The sequence below is a fragment of the Dermochelys coriacea genome, chromosome 4 (genome assembly GCF_009764565.3).
Source record: "Dermochelys coriacea isolate rDerCor1 chromosome 4, rDerCor1.pri.v4, whole genome shotgun sequence".
NCBI lineage: Eukaryota > Metazoa > Chordata > Testudines > Dermochelyidae > Dermochelys > Dermochelys coriacea.
Window position 1 is genome coordinate 124,816,616 of NC_050071.1, and position 17,782 is coordinate 124,834,397.

Sequence of the window (17,782 nt, forward strand, 5' to 3'; positions counted from 1 at the left end):
ATATTTTCCCCTCCAAATTAAACATTTTGTTTTTAATAAATTCCTCTTAAATGAACATTATATGAATGAAACAGGTCATCAACTTGTATTTTAAATATTATGTTTCAGAAACAAACTAACGTTAACTTAAAAAGAACACTTAAAATTGGTATAACTAAGCTTAGAGAAACTTTCTTGCTTTCTGTTTCTGGGCATGCAGTTGCATGTTTCTTCATGATCGCAATCACGTGTGCATATTATGCCATTTACTTCATCTTGCCTTTCTGCTCTCTGTCCTTCTGAGTAAGAAAGGTATTGAAATTTACAAGAATCCTGTTCCAGGTGAAGTATTCTTGTAAATTTCAATACCACACCTGCTCATCAGAATGTAGCAGACAAACAGGGCAGTGATACATGTGTAATATCATAAAGGAACCCAAACATGGTTTGCACAGCTAAGAAACTAGGATTTAATCTCTTTTTCAGCCTTTGGTTTGGAGACAGGCAGTCAGGAATGGGGTGGCTGTTTTTTCTGTATCAAGAGAACAGATTAAATGTATTTGGTGATCTCCAGAATAACTTCTAACTAACAGGTGTCCATATGGTACAAACACCTCAGGTGGCACCTTTTTGGTATTCTCACTTGACAAACTAACTAGCAAATGGATTGTAGAGACTGAATGGCACCAGCTTTTAGCAGAAGCCCCATCAAGTCAAAAGTGAAGCAGAGTATCAGAACAGTATGAGGGAAGCTTGCCCGTGCTATACATATCCTGTGAATAAACAGAAGAATTCCATCTATAGAGATGGCAATCCAACACATTTAATAAGCTCTTAATTCATTAAAACATGCACCAAGCCTCTAGCAGTCTCACTCAGCAACATCATGTGGGGCAGAAGCTCAATCACCCACCTACAGGGTGGCCAATTAAAAGCCATGAAAAAAAGTCACATCATCCAGAAGCAGAAACAGTAGAGTGGGGAGGGAAGGGTTAGGGGAACACTAGGCCAGCAAGTGACTTCTTGCCCCATCCCTGGACCTGAATTGCATTGATGATTCACCGACCAAAAAAACTTCATTAACGCAGGGTTAAGGTTACCTGGTAATAATCCTGTCCCCTTCCAGAATGCTTCTTTCAGAAAAACCCAAACTTCTGAAAACCAGGAAATACAGTAAGATACATGCCTATGCAACCTTAACTCTGACCCACTGGAGCTGGCAGTAGCCACTAGAAATTATCCCTTTCCCGGACACTTGAGAGATCCAGCATGCCTCATTTCAGCACTGCTTTAAGTAGGTTGTGTTAGTAGCAGGGCACAGGTGTCTTCATGCTCTGGGGATTGTCAACAGCTGGGAAATGAGTGTGGACTGTCAGTTTTATGATGAGAAAGGGAAAGTATAGTTTTAGATGGCATTGTATGCATAAAGGTGAAAGGGTTTGAAGATTTAGCAGATACTGTGTTCTTTTAGTGAGGTAAGCTAAATGTAAATCGGCGGCATATGTAATTAGCTCTTATTCAGTACAATGCAAAGGCTGTAGTTACTAGTTATGGGCATATTGGAGCTAAACCAGGGGTCTCAAAGTTGCAGCCCGCAGGCCATCTGCGGCCCAAGAACCTCCCCACTGTGGCCTGTGGAGGAGAAACGCATGCAGACACGCTGCCGGCAATGTCTGCCGCAGGCGCTGCCCCACACAACTCCCACTGGCTGGGGGACAGGGACAGAGATCACTAGTCACCAGAGGCAGAGTCAGCCATGGAGGCAGCCTCATTAGTTGCCGGGCAGAGTCAGCCATGGAGGCAATATGGTATGTGGACACGTACCTTAACTCTGTATTTCCTGGTTTTCAGAAGTTTGATTTTTGCTGAATCCAACATTCTGGAAGGGGACAGGATATCACCAGACAACCTTAACTCTGCGTTAATAAAATTTTTCGTCAATTAACGTCCTAGATTGGGCACCGTTGATAAGCATTAATGCTTATTTAGGCAGTTTCAGTTATCATGTAGGTTTGCAGGTTAGCCCTACTCCTCAATAGATAGAGACTCTTGACAGTAGTAGCAGCACCATGGGGGCCAGGAGCTTGCTTTTACCCAACTGCACTGCAGAACAAACTTCAATTAACAATTTATTTGAGGGGAGGAGCATAAATTGGTTTGAATGCAGAGAAGGGGAAATATAGAGAGGACTCTGGGGAAAAGGTTAATAGTCACAATATAACAGCCATAAGTAAAGGCAAAGGAACTGGAGGGTAACAGAAAAAGGTCAATTAAACCAGGAAAGGAGGGGGGGAAGGGCTAAACCAGGGGTCTCAAAGTTGCAGCCCGCAGGCCATCTGCGGCCCAAGAACCTCCCCACTGTGGCCTGTGGAGGAGAGACGCATGCAGACACGCTGCCGGCAATGTCTGCTGCAGGCGCTGCCCCACACAACTTCCACTGGCTGGGGGACAGGGACAGAGATACCATCACTAGTCACCAGAGGCAGAGTCAGCCATGGAGACAGCATCATTAGTTGCCGGGCAGAGTCAGCCATGGAGGCAATATCATCTTTTTCCGCAATGAATATAAACAAGTCAAAATACCGAACTATCTGATGCACACCTTTCTGCAATCCTGCAGGTTTCAACTGCTCAGCCACTGCGGCCAATCATCAACAAACTGACAGAACTGAAGCACTGCCAGGTGTCTGGCAAACACTAAAAACTCTCTGGCAGATGAAGAATTGTATAAAGTTGTATGACAGTTTTATTATTTCTAAGAAATTCAAAATAAAACATACCATATAAACGTTTTCTTTTCTGAACACCATCTTCAGTGACATTATTGGCCCACTGGAAGAATTTGAGGACTGGCATTGGCCCTAAAATAAACTGAGTTTGAGATCCCTGGGCTAAACAAACCTTAAGTACAAAAAAGAGATTACAAAAACTGAGTGAGGTTAGAAGAAAATAATGAGTAAACAGGTATGATTAAAGGAAAAACATAAGACAAGCGGTAGTTCAAAACAAAAAAAAGAGCAGTAAGTAAATTAAAATCAGACAAGAGTTAAGATCTAAATAGGAAAAATGAAAAATCATGAAATAAAAATAATTAACAAGGCAAACAGGCAAGGATTAATATAAAAATAGAAGAGCAAAAGTAAAGTACAAAAAAAAAATCTTGTGTTTCTTTCTTCCACTACTTTTATATCTTTAATGTTGTTTATTTGGGGCCCAATCTTGCAGAGCACAGAACTTACTGCTTGAGTAGCCATTAAGACTATTTGTGGAAATATGCATTTTCAAGACTTGGCCTTTTTGAATGTAACAGTCTTACATGAGTTAATCAGTTTGCACACTTTTTGAGATTATATAAATAATATATGTTTACATCAAATGCAGAATGGTATTTTTAAGGTAGGTAAAATTTGATGCCCATCAACTCTGTCTGTGTCCCTTTAATCTATTATTATAAATTACAAAATATTTGCTGTATCAAAACAAACTTAGTAGTAACTATTAGAGCATACTGGTTAGCGATAACAGCCCTAATTCAGGAAATCACTTAAGCATGTGCTTAAGTCATTCCTATACAGGAAAGTACTTAAGCATGTATTAAAATCCAATGGACTTAAATGGGCTTTAAACACATGCTCAGGTGTTTTCATGAATAGGGATGCTTTCCAGAACTGGGCTTATAGGAAAAAAAATAGGAGTTACAGTTCTGTCAGAGTTTCTGATATAAACCTAGATCCTCAAGATTTATCAGTCATTTTTTTATTTTGGTTTTACAAATTATTTATAGTCAGTTCAGTCATTTTTATTTAGAAATTGGAAAAATACACTCATTATTTCGCATGTTGGATTTTTGAAACAATTTGTAGACTATAAGCTGCTTAACTTTCTAAAATGAAATTTTGCAAGGAATTACTTCCTCAAAGGGACTATTTGCTTCTAAACACATGCATCCTGGAGAGGAGTACCTGGCCGTGCAAATGGTGTTGATGGGAGGGCTTTGGCCTCCTCAACCCTGGGATGCTGTTCTGGGAAGGAGGACTGCGGGGGAAAGATGTCAACCATCTGACCAACAAGGGAAAGATTATCTTCAATTCACCAACCTAGTGAGGAGAGCTTTAAACTAGGTTCAGAGGGGACAGGTGATCAAAGCCCAGAGGTATGTATAAAAAGTTGTAAAAATTATGGACAGGTCACAGGCAATAAACAAAAAAATCACAGAAGCCCTGACCTGTCCCTGACTTTTACTAAAAATATCCCTGACAAAATGGGGAGGGAGAAGGGTCCAGCATCCTGTCCTTCCTGCAGCAGCTGGGAGCTGCAGGGACCCCAGTGGCTGTGAGGGGTCCCCCTGCCGGCAAAAGCAAGGGAGCTGTGGGGGCTGGGTCTGCCAGCAGCAGAGGCTGGCGAGCTGCGGGGGGCCCCTGAGCAGCTCCAGCCTCCCTCTGCCACCACCATAAGAGCTGAGGGGGGCGGGGAAGGGGGACTGCCCATGGAGGCTAAGAGGCTGCAGGGGCTGCCCCTACAGCGGTGGTGGCTGGGGAGCTGCAGGTGGCCCCCCAGCCACTGACCAGCTCTGCGGTCCCTTAGTGGCTGCGGGTAGGTGCAGCTCCCAGTTGCTGGCGGCGACAAAGTAGCTCTGGGGTCCCTCTGCTGCTGCCACCGCCACTGCTTGTAGCAGCTGAGCAACTGCAGGGGGTGCCCCTGCCAGCAGCAGGGGCTGGGGAGCTGTGGGGGAGCACCCCGCCTGCAGCCGCTGGGCAGCTCTGGGGTCCCTCAGCCGCTGCCAGCTGCTCACCACAACAGAGCCGCTGGGCAGCTCAGGGGTCGCCGCCAGGCAACTCAGGGGTCGCCGCCAGTGGCGGCAGCCGGTCAGTTGTGGGGGTGTCCCACCACCCGCAGCTGCTAGGCAGTTGCAAGAGGGTCCCACGGCACTCGTGGAGGCTGGGCTGCCACTGGGTCCCCTGCTGCCGGCAGCAGTCAATCAGCTGAGAGGGCCTCCAGTGTCATGGAGGTTGCTGGAAGTCATGGAATCCTTGAAATAATCTTAGCTTTAGTAATCATCTTTCTTGCCATGCTAAAGACCACCTTAACAGAGAACTAGATCTTTTTGTGTGCGTATGTTTTAGCGGGGTGATGAATTATAATAGGCTGATAGAAGCATCAAGAAGAAAATGGGCCGGGGTTGGAGGGGGGGGAGGCTGGAGGAGAGGTGCTTAGCATCCTAGATGGCTATACATAAAGGCAAGGATTAGGGGAATAAACAGGAAGAATTGGAAGCATTAGTATACCATTTAGTACATCACAGAGATGGTGGGATAAATCTCATGACTGGAATACTGGTACAGAGATGTATAGCTTCTGTATGAAGGACAGTCAGGGGAAAAGGAAGGTGTTGAATTATACATTAAGAATATATATGGTTGTTCTGGGGTCCAGAAGGATATGAGAGCCAAACCAGATGAAAGACTCTGAATGAAGATAGAGTGCAAGTGGGGGAAATAAGGGGTGACATGATGGTAGGAGTCTACTATAGACCACCAAATCAGGAAGAGGATGTGGATGAGGCATTTCTAGAACAAATAATAAAAACAGCCAAAACACAAGACCTGATAGTAATGGGTGACGAATTACCCAGATATCTGTTGGAAAAGTACTAAAGCAAAATACAAAATCTCCAATAGGTTCTTAGAATGTGTTGGTGACAATTTCTTGTTTCAGAAGGTAGAGAAAGTAACCAGAGGGGCAGCCATTTTAGGCTTGATTCAGACTAATAAAGGGGAATTGGTTGCGAAGTTGAAGGTGGAAGGCAACTTGGGTGAAAGTAATCCTGAAATGATGGTTTCATAATTCTAAGGAAAGAAAGGAATGAGCGCAGCAGAATGTGGACAATGGACTTCAAAAAACCAGACTTTAACAAACTCAGAAAACTAGTAGGTAAGATTCCATGGGCAGAAAACCTAATGGAAAAAGGAATTCAGGGAAACTGTCAGTTTCTCGAAGAGACACTATTCAGAGCAAAAATGCAAAGGAAGCTGTAGTTCATGAAAGCTTATGCTCAAATAAATGTGTTAGTCTCTAAGGTGCCACAAGTACTCCTTTTCTTTTTTGCGAATACAGACTAACACGGCTGCTACTCTGAAATAGGAAGAATAGTAACGGGTCCATATGGCCCCATCAGGAGCTCTTTAATGACTTAAAAATCAAAAAGGAATCCCACAAAAAATGGAACCACGGACAAACTACTAAAGAGAAGTACCAAAGAATAGCACAAGCATAATACGAGTTACACTTAGCAAGTGACAGAAAAGGCAGTTAGAAAAAGTTCTACAAATATATTAAAAGCAACAGAAAGACAAAGGAAAGTATAGTTTCACTACTTAGCAGGTAAGGAGAACTATAGATGACATCAAGAAGACTGAGGTGTTTAATGCATATTTTGCTTGTCTTCACTAAAAAGGTTAATTGTGACCAGATGCCTAATGCTATTAATATTAAGAACAAGAGGGATGGAACACAAACCAGAAAAGAGAAAGAACAGATTCAAGGATATTTAGATAAATTAGATGTATTCAAATTGGCAGGATCTGACAAAATTCACCCTAGGGAATTAAGGAACTAGCCAAAGCATTCTCCAAACCAGTAGTGATTTTCTTTGAGAACTCATGTAGGACAGGTGCGGAGGTCCCAGAAGACTGGAGAAGGGCAAGCATAGCACCTATCTTTAAATAGGGGAACAAAGGGGACCTGGGGAATTATAGACTAATCAGCCTAATTTCAATATCTGTAAAGATACTGGAACAAATGATTAAAATAATCAAATTTGTAAGCACCTAGAGGATAATAGGATAATAAGGAATAGCCAGCATGGATTTCTCAAGACCAAATCATACCAAACCAACTTAATTTTCTTCTTTGACAGGGATAATGGCCTAGTGGATGGGAGAAAGCAGCAGATATTGGATATATCTTGATTTTATCACTTTTGACACAGTCCCATGTGACAGGTTTCAGAGTAGCAGCCGTGTTAGTCTGTATTCGCAAAAAGAAAAGGAGTACTTGTGGCACCTTAATCAAACTAGGGAAATACAGTCTAGATGAAGTTACTGTAAGGTAAGTGCATAACTGTTTGGAAAATAATACTCCATATCAATGGTTTACTATCAAACTGGAAGGACAATTCTATTGCGTACCTGCAGAGGTCTATGCTGGGTCCAGTTCTAGTTAACATTTTAATTAATTACTTGAATAATGGAGTAAAGAGTATACTTATGAAATTTGTGGAAGATACCAAGCTGGGAAGGGTTACAAGCACTTTGGAGGATAGAATTAAAATTCAAAATTATCTTGATAAACTAGAGAATTAGTCTGAAATCAGCAAATTGAAATTCAATAGTGACAAATGCAAAGTACTAAACTTAGGAAGGAAAACTCAAATGCTCAAATACAAAATGGGGAATAACTGGCTAGGTGGCAGTACTGCTGAAAAGAATAGAGGATCACAAATTGAACAAGAATCAAATACGTGATATAGATGTGAAAAAGATTAATATCATTCTGGGGTCTATTAGCCGGAGTGTAATACGTAAGACACAGAAGGTAACTGTCCTGCTCTACTTGGCTGAGCTGGAGCCCTATGGCCAGTTCTGGGTGACACTGTTAGGGGGCTTATTCCTTCAACCACTTACTTCCCTGGTCCTTCTCGCATGAACAGAGAGCAACAATACCCAAAGTCCAAAGGTGCAAACAATTCAATGTTTATTGGGGTGAACTTCCACCAAGCACGATTCCAGTTTCCTTCCTTAGTGTCCCTCTTCCCAGCTCTGACACCACAGAGCCTTACACCTGTGTCCCTGTTCCTATTCCTGCCAAACATGATTCCAATTTCCCCAGCCCCATTCCCTGTTCCCATTTCTCCCACCCCACCCCCACTTCCTGTTTGACTGCAGACTATATAGTAAAACTTGAGTTCTGCTTAGCTATACCTTAACCAATCGTTTTACTGAAATTTAACTAACCAATCCTAACATACTGTAACATGATTATTTAACCAATTATATCCCACCACCTTAAATTAGTTTACACCCAGCAAAATTAATTATACAGCAGACAAAAACAATCACAGAACCAGAGATTATGCAGACAAACAATAGGTAAATGGGGACTACAGTGATAGAACAAACACAGAAACGAGGATTTCACATCCCAGCTATTGATAAGTGAGTACTTGCCAGATAGAATGCTATCAAACTAAGTTTCCTTTTACATCTTCTAGGCACTTCCCTTTCTCTGGAGGCGATAGGCATTATCAGGACAGGATTGTATTCCTAACAGCCCCATAGCACCTTATTTCAATGTGACTAGTTTGGAATGTGAGGATGTGACCGGTCACTTCCCAGCTTATGGCTGCCTCTGTTGCTTAGTCAGAGGCCTTAGCCTAAGAACAGGGCCACAGACTGCCCCAGTAAGAGAGGGCTCTTACACCGCCAAGACAGTGATTTTGATTCTTTCTTTTATACCTCTATAACTAGCCAAGTGATAAGAATACACCTAAATTCTTAGAGTATAGGCCTTTACAGACAGGCCTGAATATCTATATCCTAACAGACACACCTTCACAAGAGAATCCAGAAGAGAAAAACAAAAATTAAAAAAGGTTTAATAAGTAAATAAATGGGCACGTTTACTCTTGAGAAAAGAAGACTGAAGAGGGGACCTCATAGCAGTTTTCAAATACATTATCAAGAGGATGGTGATCAATTGTTCTCTGTATCCAGTGAAGGTAGGACAAGAAGTAATCAGCTTCATCTGTAGTAATGAAGACTTAAGTTAGACAGTAGAAAAAACTTTCTAACTGTAATGATAGTTAAGCAGTGGAATAAGCCTCCAAGGGAGGCTGTGGAATTCCCATAATTGGAGGCTTTTAAAAACAAGTTAGACAAAAATATCTGTTGGGGAAGTCTAGGTATACTTGATCCTTCCTCAGTGTGGGGGGCAGGAGTAGATGACCTCTCAAGATCCCTTCCAGTCCTACATTTCTATGAAACATATCATTTTATGTACATTTTTATCCTCATTAAATCTGTTATAATGTCACTCCAGGGAGCCTTTACATGTTTCATTATAGGAGGACTTCCAAAGAAGGGATACTAGAAGGAACACATTTAGACTTGGTTCAAGAATGTGGATTGGAGACAATGCATTGAGAGGCCTACAAAACAGCTTTATAGAGATCAGTCCTAAGCTAAAGAGGGAAGCAATTTTTTGGGACAATTTGTAATGGGGGCAGGAGGGAAGGAGAGAAAAAACAAAGCAAATAATGTAGACATGTTTCAGAGTAGCAGCTGTGTTAGTCTGTATTTGCAAAAAGAAAAGGAGTACTTGTGGCACCTTAGCAACTAACAAATTTATTTGAGCATAAACTTTCGTGAGCTACAGCTCACTTCATCGGATGCGTTCAGACTCTTGACCTACATGATTAATCCTTAACTAATTTTACTTCAGTTGATTCTGTTGCACCAATTGAAGTGTAACACCAAGAGACCCCAGTTGTCAGTGGGTGGGATCGAACTTGGGAGCTCTGGAGCTTAGTGCATGAGCCTCTACTGCATGACCTCATAGCAGTTTTATAGGGATAGCTTTTTATAAACAAGGCTTTTAGCTCATGCAGTAGAGGCTCATGCACTGAACTCCAGAGGTCCCAGGTTCAATCCCACCCACCGATGACCAGGGTCTGTTGGTGTTACAGAAGTACCACCCACTGAGTTCACATTAGCCACCTTCAGTCTGTTTAAAATTTTGCCCTGCATCTACACTGTGGCTGCCTTACAGCATCTGAGATTTAGGCTGTAGTCTAACACAGATGTCATTTTTGATGTCAGAGATGACAGCTGCCTTAATTCACTAGCTAGAGTCTCCTCTTCATCTTCTGCCAAGCTCCCTTCAGCCACTGCACATGCTTCTCTCCAGTAAACTACCGGCCACATCTCACTCCCTCTACGCTATTCTAAACCAGCAATCCATCTCTAGACTTCCAGCTGCAAGTTGCCATTTGATGAGCCACTCATTTTATCTATCTGCTTAATAACTAAATCCCGATCCCGACAACCCTCATGAGTACTCCCACTGACTATTTTTCACTCCTTATAAAACTGCTAGGCCAACCTAGCAGAATGATGTCAGAAAGAGATGGATTCTATTCAGGCTTCAACAAAATTAAGTACATTTCAAAATCTTTACTGTCAAATACACATTGCTGAAAAACACAGCTCAACTCTCAAATTCCAAGCTGAGTTTTCAAACTTTATTAGAAGAAAAATATTTTTATTTGTAAATTGGGTAGAGTTGTTCCAGAAGTCACTGAAAAAACAATAAACAGAAAACCTAACTGTTAAGGTTAAGAAGTGTCAAATAGGCCTAAACAGAGTGACTTACCTTGGACACCAGGTGGGTCAAGGAACTATCAACCCCATACAGGCCAAAGTGGATGCTATCCAAAAGTGGCCTGTCCCAAAGTCAAAGAAACACGTCCAATCCTTCTTAGGCTTGGCCGGATATTACAGGTGATTTGTACCGCAATACAGCCAAATCGCCACCCCACTGACAGACCTAACCAAAAAGAAACAACCAAATGCCGTTCAGTGGACCGAAGAGTGTCAAAAGGTCTTTAACCAGCTTAAAGCGACACTCCTGTCTGACCCTGTGCTAAGGGCCTCAGACTTTGACAAACCGGTCCTAGTAACCACAGATGCGTCTGAGCGTGGTGTTGATTAGTTTTAATGCAGGAAGGACCGGATCAAGAATTCCACCCTGTAGTGTCTCTCAGCAAGAAGCTGTCTGAGAGGGAAAGCAACTGCTCAGTCAGTGAAAAAGAATGTTATACCATTGTCTATGCTCTGGAAAAGCTACGCCCATACATTTGGGGACGGCGTTTCCACCTGCAAACTGACCATACTGCGCTACAGTGGCTTCATACTGCCACAAGAAATAACAAAAAACTTATTTGGTGGAGTTTAGCTCTCCAAGATTTTGATTTCGACATCCAACACATCTCAGGAGCTTCTAACAAAGTGGCTGATGCACTCTCCCGTGAAAGTTTCCCAGAATCAACCGGTTAAAATCGTCCTTGAGATGTGGAAAATATTGTTAGTCTTTATATACTTGGTAGTATATTTTGAGGTGCATGTGTCTTATTAACTCTGTTTTCTCCTAGAGCTCCAGGAAGAAACCACAGCAGGCATTTCACCCTATCTGTGATTTGGGGGTCGTGTCATAAATACAAAGGGAAGGGTAAACACCTTTAAAATCCCTCCTGGCCAGAGGAAAAACCCTTTCACCTGTAAAGAGTTAAGAAGCTAGGATAACCTCGCTGGCACCTGACCAAAATGACCAATGAGGAGACAAGATACTTTCAAAGCTGGAGGGGGGGAGAAACAAAGGCTCTCTCTCTCTCTGTCTGTGTGATGCTTTCGCCAGGAACAGAAAAGGAAGGGAATCTTAGAACTTAGTAATTAATCTAGCTAGATATGCACTAGATTCTGTTTTGTTTAAATGGCTGATAAAATAAGCTGTGCTGAATGGAATGTATATTCCTGTTTTTGTGTCTTTTTGTAACTTAAGGTTTAGCCTAGAGGGATTCTCTATGTTTTGAATTTGATTACCCTGTAAGGTATTTATCATTCTGATTTTACAGAGGTGATTCTTTTATTTTTTTTCTTCAATTAAAATTCTTCTTCTAAGAACCTGATTGCTTTTTCATTGTTCTTAAGATCCAAGGGTTTGGGTCTGTGTTCACCTATGCAAATTGGTAAGGATTTTTATCCAGCCTTCCCCAGGAAAGGGGGTGTAGGGTTTGGGGAGGAAAGACGTTTCCAAGCGGGCTCTTTCCCGGTTATATATTTGTTAGACGCTTGGTGGTGGCAGCAATAAAGTCCAAGGGCAAAAGATAAAATAGTTTGTACCTTGGGGAAGTTTTAACCTAAGCTGGTAAAAATAAGCTTAGGGGGTTTTCATGCAGGTTCCCACATCTGTACCTTAGAGTTCAGAGTACACTTTGAATTAATCATGATTAATTTTTTTGAGTTAATCATCTGAGTTAACTGCGATTAATCGACAGCCCTACTATTTCCTTAATTTGTGCATCTGATGAGTGCATTAGTTGGCTTCTCAAATGTATATTTTTGCGCTGCTTAAACTGGTCTCTTAGCCATGTGTTCAACTTTTGTTCCAAAGCAACTGACATTTTGAATCTTGTCTGTATTTTACAGTTTTTCTTCTTGATGGTGAACATATAGTTTGTCATATCTTGTATTTGGAAAGGTAATTTTTAGTTGTGATATAAATCAAAGAGAAATGTCCTTTTCTTCAGGATCTCAGCTTTGGCCATTTGTTTCTTGTGAAAATGGCTCAATTTTACAACCAGGAGTGCCAGTTGAGGGCATACATCACCTTGCAAGGGGGGTGAGCCTTTGAGTTTAAGATATTTAAAGTTTAAAGAACACTAATTTTAAGGTTCCTTTCACTGGACGTTTGACCAGCTGTTAAATCTTGGGAATTCTGCTGCCCACCCGCCCCCTGCCACACACACACACACACACACACACACACACACACACAGAGCATGAATCTATGGGGTAGGGTGGGTAGCATAGGGGGAGGACTCACAGGGCTGTATTTGAGATGCAGGGAGGGGACAGGTGGCCTACAGTTCATAGATAATCAGAAAGAGGGAGGACAGGAGAGGGATAGTTTTTCAAGATTTAATAGGCAATGATTGAAACCTATTAAAATAATTTTTAAACAACAACTAAATTTATTTTTTAATGACAATAGGCCAGGATTAAAAACAAAGTAACAAAAGACAGTGGCAGTTAACAGAACAAGAGTTAATATTTAATTAACTTCCACTGTTTTTAATTACTGTGTATTTCATCTTGGCTGTCCCCCTGTATTCTCCCTTCACAGTCCATCAAGGGGGTACTCACTTTTGGGATCCCAGCTCCTAGCCATCACCTCTCTTGGGAGGAGACCTGCATCTTTGTCCCTTTTGACTGGGGTTTACCCAAGCTGCAGAGTTCCCTGCCTACACTGCGAAACTGTCAGCAACCCAGACTGCCTAAAGAGGCCAGCATCTACACTTTGTTTTCTCTTCTAATGCTTATTAACAGAATAATTGCCAGCAGTTATAAGTTGCACACAGGTCTCTCTAACCAAAACACATTTATTCTTAAAGTGAAAGCATTAGAGAAAATATATTAAAAACAATAAAACAATCTATTCACATTCTAGTAAGCTCACCAGAAATCACACACCCACACCCCCCTCTCCAGCAGGGTCTCTAATAGGAGTCAGTCCTTCAAACCCCACCAAGGGATTTTTCTGTGGTTACAAATTCGTATAGGTTAGTGTTTTCTTTATATAGCTTGGGTTTCTGATCTTCAGATTCCAGGAACAGGTGATCAGTAGACAATGATCCCTTCCTCAGGGCATTTTCAAAAGGCTCGGGGTGGGGAATTAAGGGGGAGGGAAATTTGCATTCCACTACCTCTGGATATTCCCCAAGAAATCCACTTCACACGTATTGTCTCAAGAGTCCATTACTGTCTGTCACACTGTTCTATACAGACTAACACGGCTGCTACTCTGAAACCTGTCAATATAGTCTTGTAATCATTCAGGCCCACAATAATACATAACACCTATGACTCTTAGACTTTAAGCTTAGAAGGGACCATCATGATCATCTAGTCTGACCTCCTGCATACTGCAGGCCACAGAACCTCACCCACTCCTTAGACCCCAAACTTCTGGCTGAGTTACTGAAGTCCTCAAATCATGCTTAAAGACTTCAGGTTACAGGGAATTCACCATTTACACTAGTATAAACCTGAAAGTGACCTGTGCCCCACGCTGCCGAGGAAGGTGAACCCCCTGCCCACACACACACACACACACACACACACACACAATCTGAGCCAATCTGCCCTGGGGGGAACCTCCTTCCTGACCCCAAATATGGCAATCAATTAGACCCTGAGCATGTCGGAGGGACCCACCAGGCACATACCTGGGAACTTTAGTAATGCAGAGCTCTTCCCATCTAGTGTCCCCTCTCCAGCAGTTGGGGATTTTTGCTACAGGCAGTCACCAGTGGGCCACATGCCATCATAGGCAGTCCCATCATAAACTTATCAAGCTCAGTCTTGAAACCAGTCAGGTTTTTTGCCCCCACTACTCCCCTTGGAAGGCTGTTCCAGAATTTCACTCCTCTGATGGTTAGAAACCTTCATCTAATTTAATACAATTGACTCCAAAGATACTTAAACTTAATTCAGTAAGGATTTCCAAGGATACTGCTACATCTATCAAACTGACTTTTTTTCATTTTATTTCAAACAGTTATCTATTTTTGATGTTTAAATTATTTCTTCTCAATTTCTGCTTGCTGGCTATGCCCATTATACCTCTTACCCAATCACCTCCTTGTCCCCATTTCTCCCACCCAGTCCTTCCACACTACAGTTCCCACATAACCACACCATTGATCCATCAAAGAAACCACTCCTTCATACACAAGTAGCTACAAGTAGTAGATCTCAGGAGGATCTTGAGGCTGTGAAAGTGTACCTGAGCTTAGTTGTAGCTGCTACAACTACTAATGCCATTACACCTAGGGGAATTCTGCATCATTGCGCATGCAAAATTTGTGCAGAAATTCTTGGGTTTTGTGCAGAATTTCCTTTTCCTCCACAGAAATGGGCTGCAGAGCTGCTGGCCACCACTAGGGGCCGCTGGACCCGGCAGAGCACAGCTCTTAAGTAGAAGACACTGCCGGGGGAAAGGAGAGGGAGCCATAGGTGCCAACTCCATGGGTGCTCCGGGTTGGAGCACCCCAGGGAAAAATTGGTGGATTCTCTGCACCTACTGGCAGCTCCCTGCCCTGCCCCCCAACTCCAGCTCACCTCCGCCTCCGCTCTGCCTCCTCCCCTGAGCACACCGTGTGCCCGCTTTTTCCCCCTAGCTCCCAGTGCTTGTGCTGCAAAACAGCGGTTTTGCACGGCAAGCGCTGGGATGGAGGGGGGAGTGGGCAACACAGCATGCTCGGGGAAGAGGCGGGGCTGGGGCAGGGATTTGGGGAAGAGGTTGGAATTGGGGTGGGGCAGGGAAAGGGTGGAGTCAGGGTGGGGCTGGGGGGGCAAGCATCCACGGGCGCTGGGGAAAGTTGGCACCTATGGAGGGAGCTGGAGGGTTCCCGGCAGCTGCTGTTCTCAGCATGCTCTAAAGGAAAGAGGCAGCATGCAGGAAACTCCATACAAGCCCAAGACCCAGCATAAGGCTGTTTCTCCCTCTGGATCCCTGGGCTCTGAGAGAGGGGGGGTGCGAGTGTCTGGACTGGTGCAGTGACGCCAGGTTCAGGTGCAGCAGGTTGCCGTAGTTCTGGGACAGCAGATCCGGCCAAAGAGGTAGCTGCAACAGGGTGGCTACCGAAAGACTCAGCAGCATGTCGAATCAGTGTTGATGAGCCTATGAGGATAACAGATGCTCTGTCTTGCTTCACCTTTAGCAACATCTTGTGGATCAACGGTACCAGCGGGAAGGCGTATCAGCGCTCCTGACCACAGAAACAGGAAGGCCGACAGGGAGCCCTTGTCCCTGCCCTGCAGAGAACAGAATACGTGACACTTTCTGTTCTGCCTGGACGCAAACAGGTCCACCTGGGAAGTCCCCAACCTGTGGAAGATTAGGTGGACCACCTCCGAATAAAGCGACCATTAATGGCGAGACAAGAAGGTCCTGCTCAGGCGACCCGCTAGGATGTTTCTGGTTCCAGGCAGGTAAGCGGCCACCAGATGAATGGCATGCCACACACAAAAGTCTCAGAGGCTTAGCGCCTCCTGACAAAGGGCTGAAGACATGGCATCGCCCTGCCTGTTGATATAATAGATGGCAGCTGTATTGTCTGTCAGGACCTGCACCACGTGCCACTCAGATGGGGCAAGAAAGCCAGACAGACCAGGCAAACCGCTCTGAGCTCCCTGATGTTGATATGAAAGGCCAGATCGCTGTGTAGCCAGCAGCCCTGGAAGTTGAGCTTGCCCAGAGGGGCTCCCCAGCAAAGGTCTGACACATCCGAGACCAGGATGAGCAATGGAGACAGGCTCATGAAGGAAACCTCCTGCAGCACCAACTTGGGATCCAGCCACCAGGCCAAGGACAGGAGGACGTGGTTCGGCACCATAACCACTTGGTCCAGGGTGTGCATGCTGGAGACATAGACCAAGACCAACCACACCTGCAGAGCCGTAGATGAAATTGGACATGGCTGACCACATACGTGCACACGGCCATGTGGCCCATTGGTTGCAGGCACGTGTGGGCTGTAGCAAGCAGATGGCTCTTTACATGGGCGATCAAGCCTGACATGGAAGGAAGGATCAAGCTTCTGGAAAGAAGACCCTGGCTTCCGTGGAGTTGAGAACCACTCCAATCAACTCTATGCATTGGACTGGCATTAATATGGACTTCTCTGTGTTTATTAACAGGCCCAGATCGTTGCAGATGGACCACACCAGATCGAGGTTCCATTGCACCTGTGCTGGAGACCTGCCCTTGATGAGCCAGTCGTTGAGATATGGGAAGATCTGGACTCCTCGATGTCTCAGGTAAGCCGCTATCGGTGCCACGCATTTTGTGAACACCTTGGGGGCCGAGGCCAAAGAGTAGCACTGTGAACTGGAAGTGGTGCCCAGTCACTATGAAACATAGGAAATGCCTGTGGTACGGAAATATGGAGACATGAAAATAAGTGTCCTTTAAGTCGAAAGCGGCATACCAGTCCCTTGGATTCAGGGAAAGAATGATGGAGGCCAGGGAGACCATGCGGAACTTCAACTTCTTGAGAGATTTGTTGAGACCACACAGGTCCAGGATGGATCTGAGGCCCGCTTTGGCCTTTGGGATTAGGAAGTAGAATCCTCTTCCCTCCATGTCCCAAGGAACTTCCTCAACAGCCCCCAAGCCCAGGAGCTTCTCGACCTCCTGAACAAGGAGTTGCTCGTGAGAAGGGTCCCTGAAGACAGGCGGGAAAATGGGGGGGCATGAAGGAGGGGCAGCCAAGAACTGTAGGGTATAGCCCCAAGCTACTATGTCCAAGACCCAGTGGTCAGACATAACCCACGACCAGGCCAAGCGGTAGGGGGAGAGGCAGTTGAGGAAAAGACAGGTAGGATCTGGTTGACTTACTGGGCGTCGCTCTCGGGCGCACCCTCAAAATGATTTCTTCTGGCCCCCTGGCTGGGCTGTGAGTGGGAGGAAGAAGGGCGATGACAACTAAAACTAGCGTCCCTTCTCATTGTAGATCCCTGATGGGGATGCCAGGGTTTGGCGGCGACAGTGGCCGGAAAAGCTTCCTGGCTGATTGCAGCATATGTATGCCCAACGAGCGAAGGGTAGTCCTAGTATCCTTCATCCCATTTAGCCTGGCATTTGTTTGATTCGAGAACAGACCAACTGCATCAAAGGGGAGGTCCTCGATCAAGGTCTGCATCTCCTGGGAGAGGGCCACTGTTTGCACCCAGGAGGTGCATCACATGACCACCGCCGATGTGATCACCCTTGCCGTCAAGTCCGCCATGTCCTATGCCATCTGCAGGGAACATCTGGCCACTGCAGTACCCTCCTCCACCAGGGTGCCAAATTCTTGGGCCAGACCTTCAGGGAGGGATTCCTGGAATTTTTTAAGGCCATCCCAGAGATTAAAATTGTACCACTTAATGGTTCGCCGCCCAAAATTGCAGGCTGGCGGTTGAAT

The 17,782-nt window shown here is 44.4% G+C and overlaps 1 protein-coding gene across 12 annotated transcripts in view; it reads right to left on the minus strand.

Moving 5' to 3' along the window:
• The window catches only part of RGS12 (regulator of G protein signaling 12), a 173,554-nt gene that overhangs the window by 106,442 nt on the left and 49,330 nt on the right, over window positions 1–17,782 (minus strand). The gene's annotated exons all lie outside the window — the stretch shown is intronic.